The following is a 13,040-nucleotide window of genomic DNA, read 5'->3' on the forward strand; positions in this document are numbered from 1 at the left end:
ACCTCGTTGTTCAAAGATAAAGTAGACCGCACTCTCTTGTTGACAAGAAAGAACTAAGGAAAAGAATTAAGATAATGGAAACCAGGCCATTATACCATATGGGACTCCTACACCAAATGTTGTGAAGTATAGTTGGGACTTCATACCGAGGAGATCCCCTGAATGTTGACAGGTCCAGCACCGTCAACACCTGGATATGGCCTCACTCCTTTCCACACTTGGTTCTGTGAGAAATGTTTGGAAGTATGTGATTAATTCTTCTAAAATTTCCTCTTGTTGGACAAGTCATTTCCCTTCTATGCCCATGAGGGATAAGATTTGGTTGACCTGTCATTGTTGCAATGTTTTCCTGTGGAAGAACATCATATTGCATTCCCCTTTTATGAGCCACTGAATCATTGATTTTTGTCACCACAAGACTTCCTCCTTCTTTCATCTTTTCTCTATTTCATGAAGGACCTGACCCTCCTATGACCCAAGGGTCTATGTCTATCCTTCTAAGACGATTCTTTGTTGGATATCCCACATTTCAGCCTCTTGTGCCCATTTTTCATTGTGGATATTGCCAAAACCGGAGAGTTTCCAACCTTTTATCCTTTTTTTGAGCTCTTTTAGCTTAAGTTGAAAAGTTTCCATATGATTTCACGTGGAGACCAAGATATTTTTCTACCACTCCTCTAACTTTGAAATAAAGTCAAGTCTTTCTAACCAGAAGGCTTCAAAGAAAAAAGGCTTGTTTCATGGTACTATTCGCAGATCTATTTCCAGACAAATGGGCTAGTGGTTTGAGCCGAGACAAGGGAGAATAGAGGATTGAATATAGAGATCTTGTTGAAGAATATCGTCCAAAATGAGGAAGCGGTCCAATCGCTATGCTATCTAGTGCTTTCCTCCTCGACTATTTTTCCAAGTCAAATTGCCATTAATAAAGTCTATATCAGCAACCTATAAGTGCTGGATAAATTTTTGGAAAGATTGGGAAATAGGATCAATTTTACGGATTCCAGCTTTCTTTTCTCCAAATATTTGATCATATTGAAGTCACTTGCTAGAATCTAGCTACCCTCTACCAAGATTTCCTTTATCTTGTGCAAACTCCTAGGGAAATGTGGCTTCCCCTAGGAGAGTTGGGACATAAAGCCCTGTTAGCTAAGCCTTCACTGTGATGACGATACATTCAAAGTGTCCTACAGGAGAGTTGGGTAAGGGAAACCAACACCCTAATGATATAGATATGGTGTCCCAATGGATCCCTAAACCTCCTGCACTACATTTGGCATCCAATGCCATACAATCCGCCAAGGGCCAGTTGCTTATCATGATTTCGTTGAACTTCTCTTGCATATTCTTGGTTTCTTGTAACACAATGATATATGGTTTTTCTTACTTGATTTGGTCTCAAAGGTACCTCAACTTACCTTTCGATATGAGTACCCTTAGATTCTAAGAAACTACTTTCATTGAGAAGGGGGAATGGAGCGTTGGCAGTACTCCAGGATGACATTGATTTGTCCTGACTTGACTAAGATCGCCTTGACTTGAGGTAGGAAAAAATATTAGATAAAAGATAATAATTACATTTTACCTAATATTTTCCCCACCTCCTCCCCTCACCGCAACTTACTTTCATAGTTAATCTTATTCATTTTGTTGTAGCAGCTACAACCACCCTCCAAAATTTTTCCTTAGCTTTGTTTTGGAGCCTCCCTACCAACCATCTTTAGCAACATGTCTTTCATTGTCAAGTACATAGGCTTCAGCTGAGTTTCAGTGGCTTTCTAGCCTGTGCATGTCAACTTGCTTGTCTTCCATCACAGGCTGCCATTCCGGACTTAGGTAATTTTTTGGCTGAGGTATTCCCTCTAAAAATTGTGCAATTCTAGAGGGGAACCAACCTTCCCTCCAGAAATTGTGCAATCTTGCTGGGCTGCCTGCTAGGCTGTAAAATTCGAAATCCAACTAGGTAGCCCTCCCTCATAAAATTGTGCAATCCAGCCTGACACTGGGCTTCAACCCAGAAATTGTGCAATTCTGGGAGGCAGTGACCTGTTGACCCCAGAAATTGCGCAATACCTAAGGGACAACCAGGCTCCTCAGCCCAGAAACTATGCAAATCCATTTCCCATGCTTGCAAACTGCTGCATGTGCCTTCAAGTTGACCTGTTCCCTTTGGGACTGAGCAATCATGATTTGCATGCATGGGCTTCTTTTCCCAAAATAGAAAAAAGCATCCCTAAATTTTAGGGATCTATTTTTAGCAGCTAGAGGTTACATGCAAAGATCATTTTAGAAACTTACCTCCAAGTGTCGCTTTTTCCTAGATTTTTGGCATGCACGTCATAAGCCTCAAACTTATTTATTCAGAGCTGCATAGCTCATTCCTCACATCGATCTTGGAGCTCTGACATCCCACATCACATATAAGAGTCTTCAGCACATTCAGCTCAGCGTTTTCCAGCTAAGTCTGCTTTTCATGTCATTTGCTGCTTTTCTATCGCTTTTTGTATTTTGCTTTGAATGAATGTTGTCTGCTTGGTTTTGTTGAATGCCTACTTTTGTTTTAATGTATCTTAGCTTGTAGAAGCATTTTTTCAGTTTTTATTTGCATATCATTGTTGTCGCATGCACATGACACTATTTTTAACTAACGATCACCATTGTGGCGACTCGTTTCACACACATGAATTCGTTCCCATTTTGTAAATCTTGCATTCGTTTTTTTCATGCATGATCATTCACTCTTTCTTACACTCAGTCTTGCCATGCATCCAAAGGCTTTCATGTTTTCAGTCGCCCGTTGGAGGGTCTGGGCTGCCTTGGCCCAGACATTGCCTTGCTTGGAAAAAAATGTGCGTTTCTTGATGTGAAGGCTCTACCTTCCCTCAGGAAATTGGGAAAAATTAGCTAGCAATGACCTCCAGGATTTTATTGTGCAATTCTGGGAGGCAATGCCCTGTTGACCCAGAAAATTGCGCAATGCAATCTCTAGGCTTACATGCCCTTGCTGACTAAAATTGCGCATTACGTAGTTTTAGCCATCAGCAGGTAGGCTGGACTGTGTATTTCGTAGTTCCAGCAGTCACTTAGCCTCCTGAGAGCCTAGATTGTGCCTTGTACAGTTTTGGCAGTCAATGTCCCGGCCTCCCACTGAAAATTGTGCAACCTTTATTGCCAGTCACCCATGTGTGTTGCATGTTAGTCCTCATATTTGTTTTGGTTTTCAGCTGACAGATAGTTTGACATGAGTGTTGCTATGTCTCCAGGTATAGCAAGTGTTCATCAGTCTCTCAGCAATATAAGTACAATGGCATCCAAGAGAGCAGGGTCAAAGTACACCGATGGAAGTGCAATTGGAGATGCAGTTGCACAAGTGTCTATGAGCTTGCCCGTTCATTGAAACCCCAAGTTGTTCATAGAAAAATACATCAAGATAAAATTGAATGACACAATGATACATTCTCAGGCACATTTGATGAATATTTGGAAGACCACAGGGTCTATGTCAACATCCACAAGTATGGCTTGTACCGGATTGCATGTAGGTATCCTACATTTCCATGCGTGGACATGATACATTGGTTTGTCTCTCACATTGATCCTGAGACAATGATGTTGATTAATGTTAGCAGGAAATAGATTGCTACCTTCAGGGAAAAGGACTATCAGGAGATGTATCACTTACCATCACTGGTGATCACAATGGAGAAACCCTTAAGCAGACCCAAGAGTGCAAACTCCAGAGCTATCTTGAAGAGTTGGGTGAAAGAGCTAGCAAAGTTCAGGACAAGACCCAACCTAGTTTACAAGACAAAGATACTGTGGAAGGCATACCAGTACTTTTTCATATTTTCATGCTGCTTATATGACCAAGAGAGCACAAAGACCTTCCCATAGAGATGGGTGATGGCGTTGGACCAACTAGCCAGCAAAGGAAGGCCATGCAACTGGTCCAACATGTTGGCTCTCAGGTTGAAGGAACAGGTGACAGAAGCTTGATTTCTGACCAAAGGTCAACAAGCAGAGATATACATGTCCGCTTACATTCTGGATGCAATCTGTGCCCATCAGCAATTCCCAAGCTTGAAGTGGGCATGGAAACCTTTAGAAACCTTAGTCCACACTTATTGCAGATTGTTCTCCGAATGCAACTTCTGCAGAGTCATCACACAATTGTCAGACCACTTTGTCACCCCGATATACAAAATGATATTTGAGCAGGATCCACCTTGCATGTTGCAGGTAGCGATGGAGGCATTAATCGACATAGAAGATTGGTATGCCTCACCCCTTGGCAACTTCATACGAATGTACATCGGAAAGAAGCCTCTGCATGTTTTACAGAAGTTTTCCATGGACAAGATCATCATGCAAGAAGTCTCGTATCACATCTCAACAGGGTTGTTAGATAGACTGCATAGGAAGAAGAAGGCACCTTGGACCGCTCTTCCTTTACAGATCGGGTTGTACGAGACACAGAATCTCAAGCATACTGATTCTGAGATGAAGGAGTTCAAAAGATTCACTTTCGGCACCATATTTTTCAATATATATGACCCACATTTCTTTGTAAAAGTCATTGTGTGAGAGTGAAATTTCCTTGGATCCATGGGGCATGTCATTGGCCTGAGGAAGACCCATGGAGATATTGTCACAGCTTCTCCAGGCTTAATGTATTGGTCAACATAGCTGTAGAATAGTTAGCAAAGTAGTGCAAAGTAGCATCTCAAAGAGCACCATCATCAACAGCAGCAGAGGGTAGCAGACCTACGCATGACAAAGGAAAGAGAAAGGTTGTCGACACTGCAGAGGCAGAAAAGCCGCAATTTCAAGGCAGATCCACTTGTGATGAAAGAGACTTTGGAGATTGAGGCTAAGAGGCGACAACATGACAGGAGGAACGCATAAAGGCAAGGAGAGAAATGGAGGATGGAGGAGATAGAAAAGAAGTTGCAAGAGTTGAAGTAGCAACTATGGGAAGAACAGGAGTCGCACCGAAGAGAGAAGCAAGCATAGCAGGGATATATATAGCAAGAGGCTCAACATGCATAGATTGAAGAAACTGCGCCCATATAGGTTATAGACATACCCGAGCAGGTGGAACAGAGTAGATAGGGTGAGAAGTTGCAGGAGAAGGACTTAGCTCAAGAGATTTAATAGATGCTAGAGCAGATGGATACAGATGTGGTACAACCAGAGTCTGAACATGATATTCACCTCATGCCTCATAACTGAGAGGTTACCCCACCAGCTTCACCAGATCTGGAAGCAGAACAAGTACCAAGCGATCAAGGAGACATAGATATCATTGAAGACAGTATGGAAGTGGGGATTCACAACATATCTTTTGACAAGTCGTAGTACAGAGTTGTGCAATTGCGTAGAGTGCCTACTCCGGATGTACACATATATCCTGCACAGTTTGAATAATGAGTGATTGTATATGATGTGTGAAAGTATCCAACAACATTGGATGATGCTACCACAGCATATGCCAAGGCCACCAGCTCGAGTGTCCAATTCTTGATAGCATAGAACGAGCACATGGCCAAGGAGTTACAGGTGACCAAGTAGGGAGGAGAGTAGGTTACAACATCCGCCAAAGCAGAGTTGAAGAGAGCGATACTGGATGAAGTATCATCCCTCGAAACAATCATGTGGATGTTGTATTCCAAATTCATTACCATGCATAAGGGAGTTGTCCATATCAACGGTTGGCAGCAGCGCTATGCCAAGAGAGTAGACATCTTGCCAAATTTGCACCATGTTGTTGACCACATGCAGACATCGATAATGAGATACAAAGGAGCTCCATTTCATTTTCGAAAGATGATGAAGCCGAAGGTGGCAGAGTTGAAGGCACGCATCTGGAGCTAGATCTAGAACTATGAGGAACTCCAATAGCTCATCACTAGTTTGCAGGCTTCACATGCACAGGTGTTTAGAAGCATGGATGTCATTCTGTGCATGCACGCGATCCCATATATTGGCACAGTCACCGAGGAAAAATAAAAGAACCAAGTCCAAATGGAGCTAGACATGTACTTTGATGAGTTGATGCGTGTAGCCACTAGCACAGACTTGGAGATTAGCGCAGACACTATGCATCAGTATATTGCTAGTCTGGCTACACTGAAGATTATGATGTGCATGTTATAAAACAAATTGGATAGAGGTGCCAAATCAGTGTACCCAGATGCAACAGAGGCGAGAGTTCACTTTTAGGAGGATGTCACCATTGAGTATGCAGACACCATCACAGACTACCAAGTTTGGCATCAGTGCGCTACCATCGATCATGATGAAGATGTTGAAGAGTTGGTCTTCCCATAGTTTTCTGAGTCTTAGTAGTGTCTTGCATGGCTTGCTCAAGCCTATTTTGTCTCACATGGGTACATGTGCAGATTTTAATGTAACATCTTGTAAAAGTGAAATACCAAGTGTCGATGGTCAATTGTAACAATCATGTACTAGTTGAAGAGTCATGAGGGTAGGTAAAGAGACACAAAGGGGAATGTCAAGGGTCACCCCACCCTTTTCTATTTATAGAACCTCATAACTCATTGTAGAGGCTTTTGGGAGCCAAGATTCCTATAGGTGTATCTTAGAGAAAGCTTGGAGTGTATTGTAATGAGCCTTGGCTTCTCCACAGTGCAGAGCTAGTATATCTCTTTGGAGGAGCAGGCGGCAGTGACTGTAACGTTTCGTTGTCGGGACTAGTAGTTGGACATGGTTGTATGTATGATTGGAACTTTCACTTTCTTAATATAACAGAGCCAACACGTTTCATGCATATGTTGTTATTGTATTTCAGTTGTCTTGGTTACTCTAATGATATATGTACATGTTTTCTTACGCATGTATGTATGGACTTTTCTATATATGTATGTATGAATCTTATTGAGATGTTTTATTGGTTTAACTGTCACTTTGTATCATTGGTTCATCTACCTTCCATCTTGTGATGTATATTTTCTCGTGTGTTCCCTTCCAATCCGCGTGTTTCCACAGGTTTCCAAGGGGCACACTTATTCCACTATCCATGTGTCAGAACCCTTCATGCACCTTAGTTGGCTTGTTGTGTTGGTCATACCCTTGCTACGAAAAAGGACATCATGCTTGCCTTTGTATGCAACCGCGGTTAAGGCGCATTGTATGACCCACTGTTGGGACTCCTACACCAAACAGTTTGAGGTCTAGTTGGGACTTCTTACTCGGGAGATCCCCTGACATGTTGGCGGTTCCAACACCGTCAACACATTTCTAAACATACCATCCTAGATTCATCAAAGCTTTATAGAATCAATATTACATATAAATTAAGAGAATATATTATAAATATTATATTAAAGTGATTATCATAGAATTTATTAGAATTAAGAAGCTCGTGCAATCTTGCTTAACCCTACTCTTGTTCAAAAAACCCTCCTAAATCACTGAATAACCTCTAGGATCGTGAGGAGAAAGTCAGGTCATTTTTAGCAAGCCACATGCATCTACAAACCCCATCCCTCTCTTTGCTCGCCACAATCACATGGGAAACGAGGAAGCTGACTCTAGATCTTTTCCATTCAATAGTTGCATCAAACAATGCAAAACTACTCACATTCTCATGGACAATGTAGGGATACACAATAACATAAATCCACTCTCATAAATTATATACTATTCTCTTCCATATTCTCGGTCTTTCCAATGAATCAAATTTATAATATTAGATGGTAGATTTTATTAAAAACATCTGAATCACCTTAAACGAAGCCCCAACACTACAACAATTCAAACTTTGGTTTTGAACTACTCACATGCTACTCTTAGCCAAGGAAATTAAAACCCTTGAGAGGATTTTTTATATATTCTCTCATCTTATGCCTCTTGCTAATGCATACAATATAATTTTGCAGGCTTGGTCTGCTACTTGTTGGCATAAAATTTAAACATCAGATACACAGGGTTCAACCTTAGGTTGATAATAAAAGATGTCATCATATTCTATCTTATCGCCAACATTTTCACTCCTATTTTAAAAAAGAAGAGTGTCTCACTTGAGGTGTGCTCGAACAATGAGAGGTAAGGGATATAGAATAGTGATGAAGAAGTTTTAAGCATTATACATCATTTCTAAACATTCCAATAACCAACACAATAGAGACGACATACAAATTATGTAGGTTTTGACCCTGTATATAAATTACCTACAAAATAATTATTCAAATAGAAAAATAAACAATGGTGAGAACAAAAAACAAATATACACAAATATTTTCCCATGGATCCCAAAACCAGGACTACCAGATTGATTTTTTTTCATTATATTCCTTTCAATGTTACAATACATATATATACATGTTGAAGAATTTATAAACCCTAATCTATTATCCCTATATTAGAACATAACTGTAGTTCCCTTAACTCAATCTACAAAATACCATGACATAAAACCATCATGCCCAAAGTCATGTGCAAAACCCATGCACAAAACCATGGGTAGGTCTGCTCCCCATCCTTGGGTCTACATAAAAACAAAATCTTGGCGCATTTCCCTAGACCTCATGCACGAGGACTACAACCCCCCTGTAAACCCTCTAATAGGGGGGGCTTTCGCCCCCCCTGTGACCTCCCCACTGAACCTAGCACAACATACAATGTGTGGGGCTAGCCGTGGAAAGAATATAGCACATACCCGACATTCTCCCACTTATTTTTTTCTTTCCACATAGGGGGTCACAGGAGATATTTGTCATTGGTTCGAACTTGCAACACCCATTGTTTATCTACACTAAGGAAACTTCTCAGTGCTCACAGACTTCATCAACGCATTTGCAACATTCTTCAAAGTGTCCACCTTTACCAAAAACACCTTTTTGTCCTCAACCATATCCCTCACAAAGTGATACTTAACATCAATGTGCTTTTTCTTCAAATGATAAGTATGGTTATTTTCCAAGAAAATTGCACTTTGGTTGTCACAGTCTATCCTTATCGCTTGCTTCACGAACCCCATAATTGAACACAATCTCTGAAACCAAACTGCTTCCTTCCTTGCATGACTGGCTCCCATGTATTAACCTCTGTAGTTGAAAGTGCCACCACAGACTACCTCTTATTCATTCAACTAAATTCTCCTCCAAATAGGTTAAACACATACCCACTTGTATAATTTTTTTGTTCCAGATCTCTAGCCCAGTCTACATAAAAAAATTCATGAATGTACAAAACTTTGTCCAATCTTGATCTTCGTTGCTAGCAAAAACCATGATCACTAATGCCACGAAAATACATGAAAAGCCACTTCACTGTTGTCCAATGCTCCTTCCCTGGATTCGACATAAACCTCCTCAATACTCCCACTGCATCTACAATATTTGATTTGGTGCATACCATTACATACATCAGGTTACCAGTTGCACTCACATATGGAACATGAGACATGTCCTATTCCTCTTCATGTGTCTTAGGACACTGTTCAATAGATAACTTTACACGTACAAGAATAATAACCTTCACCAGTTTACTATCCTACATATTAAACCTACAATATTGTATTGACATACTTCTTATGGTTCAATCAGAGCTTCCACTCTTCTCAATCTCTTTTAGTTTCCATACCCAAAATATAGTTTGTAGCACCAAGATCCTGTCATGCTATACAACAACCCCCCCATTTCAATTTTTAAATCTTAGTCTTATATTGCCAAATAAGAAATGGGTCCCCTTTAGAATATGAGTAAAAGCAATCAAAATTTCAAGTAAAATAAAATAAAAGTCATATAAAAAATTGCTTTATGAGTATTTAGGACTGCTTGTCGCAAATTGCAATTCTTTAGAACCCATGAACATCCATTTAGAAAAGTGCGATGAGATTAGAGTCATAATAAAACCCTCATCGCAAAGTGTTATCAAAGTAAGCCATTTATAAATACGATGTGATAAAACTATTGCGTCGCGCACATCATATATCCCAAGGGATGACTTTTAACGTTTCATTGAAATCTTGCGATGCGATAAGGCTATCGCAATCACATATTGTTGATTCATAGGGAAGCATCTGAAAAACTCCATTGAAATCTTTCGATGCGATTTAATTATCGCATATCGCACTCTCGATAAAATAAAGTTATAAAATACTATGAATACATGTGGTATACGGATAAATCGATTATAAAGAAATAGCGTGATTTTCCAAGTTTGAAACCTGTTGTCTTCACATGCCAGCTCAGCACTCATCGCAATTGCAACTATGCAAACATACATTTTGAGTGTGGCGCTTGTAACTCCCGATTTGCGATACGTGATTATTACACAAATATTAAAATAATACAATCGCAAATTGAAGAGTCACGAAACCTATTCTAAAAAGGGTCATTACAAAACTTGCGATGCAACAAATGGCTTCAGCAATAAAGTTTCACGTTGGAAGTTACAGTAAAAGATTAAAGAGAAATTATGGTTAATTCCTTTAAGGATTTCATCCGTGGTAGCTATGTACAATATAATATCTTTGGCATCTAATGCGCGTAATTGCTTTTGGTCTGTAATTTTTGTATTATCTCCTCTCAAGTTTTTCGACTGTTACGCTCTTCTTCCTCATTTTGCAGAGCTGATCCAGAATCGCACAGTTGGGCAAGATGTCTAAGAAATCTTGAAAGGCAAAGGTCCCCATTATAGTGGAAGAAGGACCAGAAAAATTGGTGTTAATTGCATATACTACCTGTCAAGGCCTTGGTAAAATCTCGTGGGAAGGCATATATGCTTAACTTGAAGCAGAAAATCTAATGGAGATAGAAGAAGAAGCAACAACTGATGGAACTAATCGAACAGAGCATGCTCAATGATTTGGCTAGCTCCTTCCTCCATAGAATAGTAGCCCAAGAAAAAGTTTTACCATATAATGGTCTAGTGAGATGGGTAATCGAAACTATTAATATCACATATAGAGATTTCTTTACATTCGATGGGAGGATGTTCGGGACATTCAAACCTGAAGATGACAAGAAAATGTATCACTTGCCAGATCCCCAGCGACACTACAACAAATCATTCCTAGAAGATTTTGCTAAGGAGAATGACATAGAGTCAGACCCTATCAAACAATGGAGACATTTTCCGAACAAGCATAAACATGAATCCTCTGGTATGTACTCCTTAACATCTCTGTATTGTTATGCTAATGCTATGGTATGTGGGATCTTTAGAAGCCTTGATTCTGCTAGATTTTCTATAGAAATGGTTCCATTAATAGAAGCAGCAATCAACTCCTTTATTATGGATTGGGCAAACATTCTATCAGATAAAATGGCCAGTCAAATACTAGATTATAGAAGGAACAGATTTGTCTCCACCATAATTGTGCCCCCATTCTATATGAGCGCCTACATAATGGACACGATCTGTTTTAATTCCAAATTTCCCATCCTAGGCTGGAAATGGACTATTCAGGATCCAACCCCCATTCATATTTATCATAAATATTTATGGAAGTCTGACTACAAAAATCATTTATACAAGATTTTCCATGGTTTCATTTTACCTGTCCATCAAGCCATCTTTAATAAACCTACTCCTCAGTGGTCTAACGAGGCTAGCATTGACTTAACTTCAATCGGCCATTGGTTCGGGGAGGAGAAGTTCACTTATATTAGGATTTTTGGCAGTATTACTGATCCTCATGTCCTTCCACTCTATATCCCTGATAAGCTATTAGCTAGGGAAATAGCTTACCAGATAGTGGAAAAAGGGATGTCTAGAAACCTTAAAGATTCTAAGAAACAAGTATGGCCTCCATTTCCCCTCCGTTGTGGCACTTATACATTGCATGATTTTAAACATGTTGAGAAAGAAGTAGAGAAAAAAAAGGATCTGGGTCTGGTAGTAATTCCTAAAAGACAATATGATCTAAACAAGGTCGCTTTCAATTTCACTAGTCAGGTGAAAATTAGTAAATTTATACATGAGAAGGATGAGTTTGATGACTTATTCGCTTCAGCGAAATTATTCTCACAAGTAACTCATTTGGAAAGATTCAAATTGGGAGCTGAGAAGATGGACAAATTCATGGAATACAGAACACAGAGGTTACTGACAGTACCTCTAGACTTACTAAATACTACCCCTATTGTTTAGCAAGCAGAGCACAGCCAAGAGCAGACTATTGAAGATATTTCCAGGGAAGGGGAAACAGGTGGAAAGCCCAGTGAACCCCTTAGCACAGATGTTCATATTGACCCCATCTTGATAAAATAATCGTAGCAATTTGATCCGCAGATCAAAAGCCAGAGCGACCCCAAAAACATTACCACATCATCATCGACTACGACACAACGGCCCACCGTTCCTGATAGTGCAATTGAAGTAACACCCAATAAAGACATAGCTCAGAAAGAGATTGAAATAATTCCTAAAAACCCTTCAGGAGAAATTATATTGAATATTGAGGAACTACCACCATTGGATGTATTTTATAGTCCAAAACAAAGGGCTGTAGTCAAAAGACAAAGAAAAAAGAGGAAAATAGACCAGACATCCTCCACAATTCCTCAATCTGAATTTATGAAGATTTTATGGAAGGATTTAGAAGTCAATCCTTCTAAGGATTTAGAAGTCAATCTCAATTTGCAGGGGCATACACAACCGCCACAATTGATAAGGCAACTAAGGTTAACCAATTGTTCATGGAAAAGTATCAAAGGATTAATCAGCTTGAGGAACAGGCAGCAGTACAACAACATAAAATTAATCGGCTTGAAGAACAGTTGGCAGAAGAAAAACAAAAGAACGAGCAGCTTGAGGAACAATTAAACCTGGAGAAATAGAAGATCAACTAGAATGCCATCCAAAAACAACAACAGTTGTCTCAAAAGCTCGAACAACTTCAATTGACACATAAACAAGAAATTAAGACTAAAGAGGAGAAAATCACACAACTACAACTCTGTATAGAACAGTTCAAAGATTATCCCAAGGTTGAGGAATTTAAGAAGGAATCCCTAGAAGCAAATAAAGCATTATGTCAACAGCTTAATTTACTTTTCCATAAAATATCT

Source organism: Pinus tabuliformis, chromosome 4_2 (assembly GCF_031772625.1).
Source record: "Pinus tabuliformis cultivar Carrire ecotype Pingquan chromosome 4_2, CPIR1, whole genome shotgun sequence".
NCBI classification, from domain to species: domain Eukaryota; kingdom Viridiplantae; phylum Streptophyta; class Pinopsida; order Pinales; family Pinaceae; genus Pinus; species Pinus tabuliformis.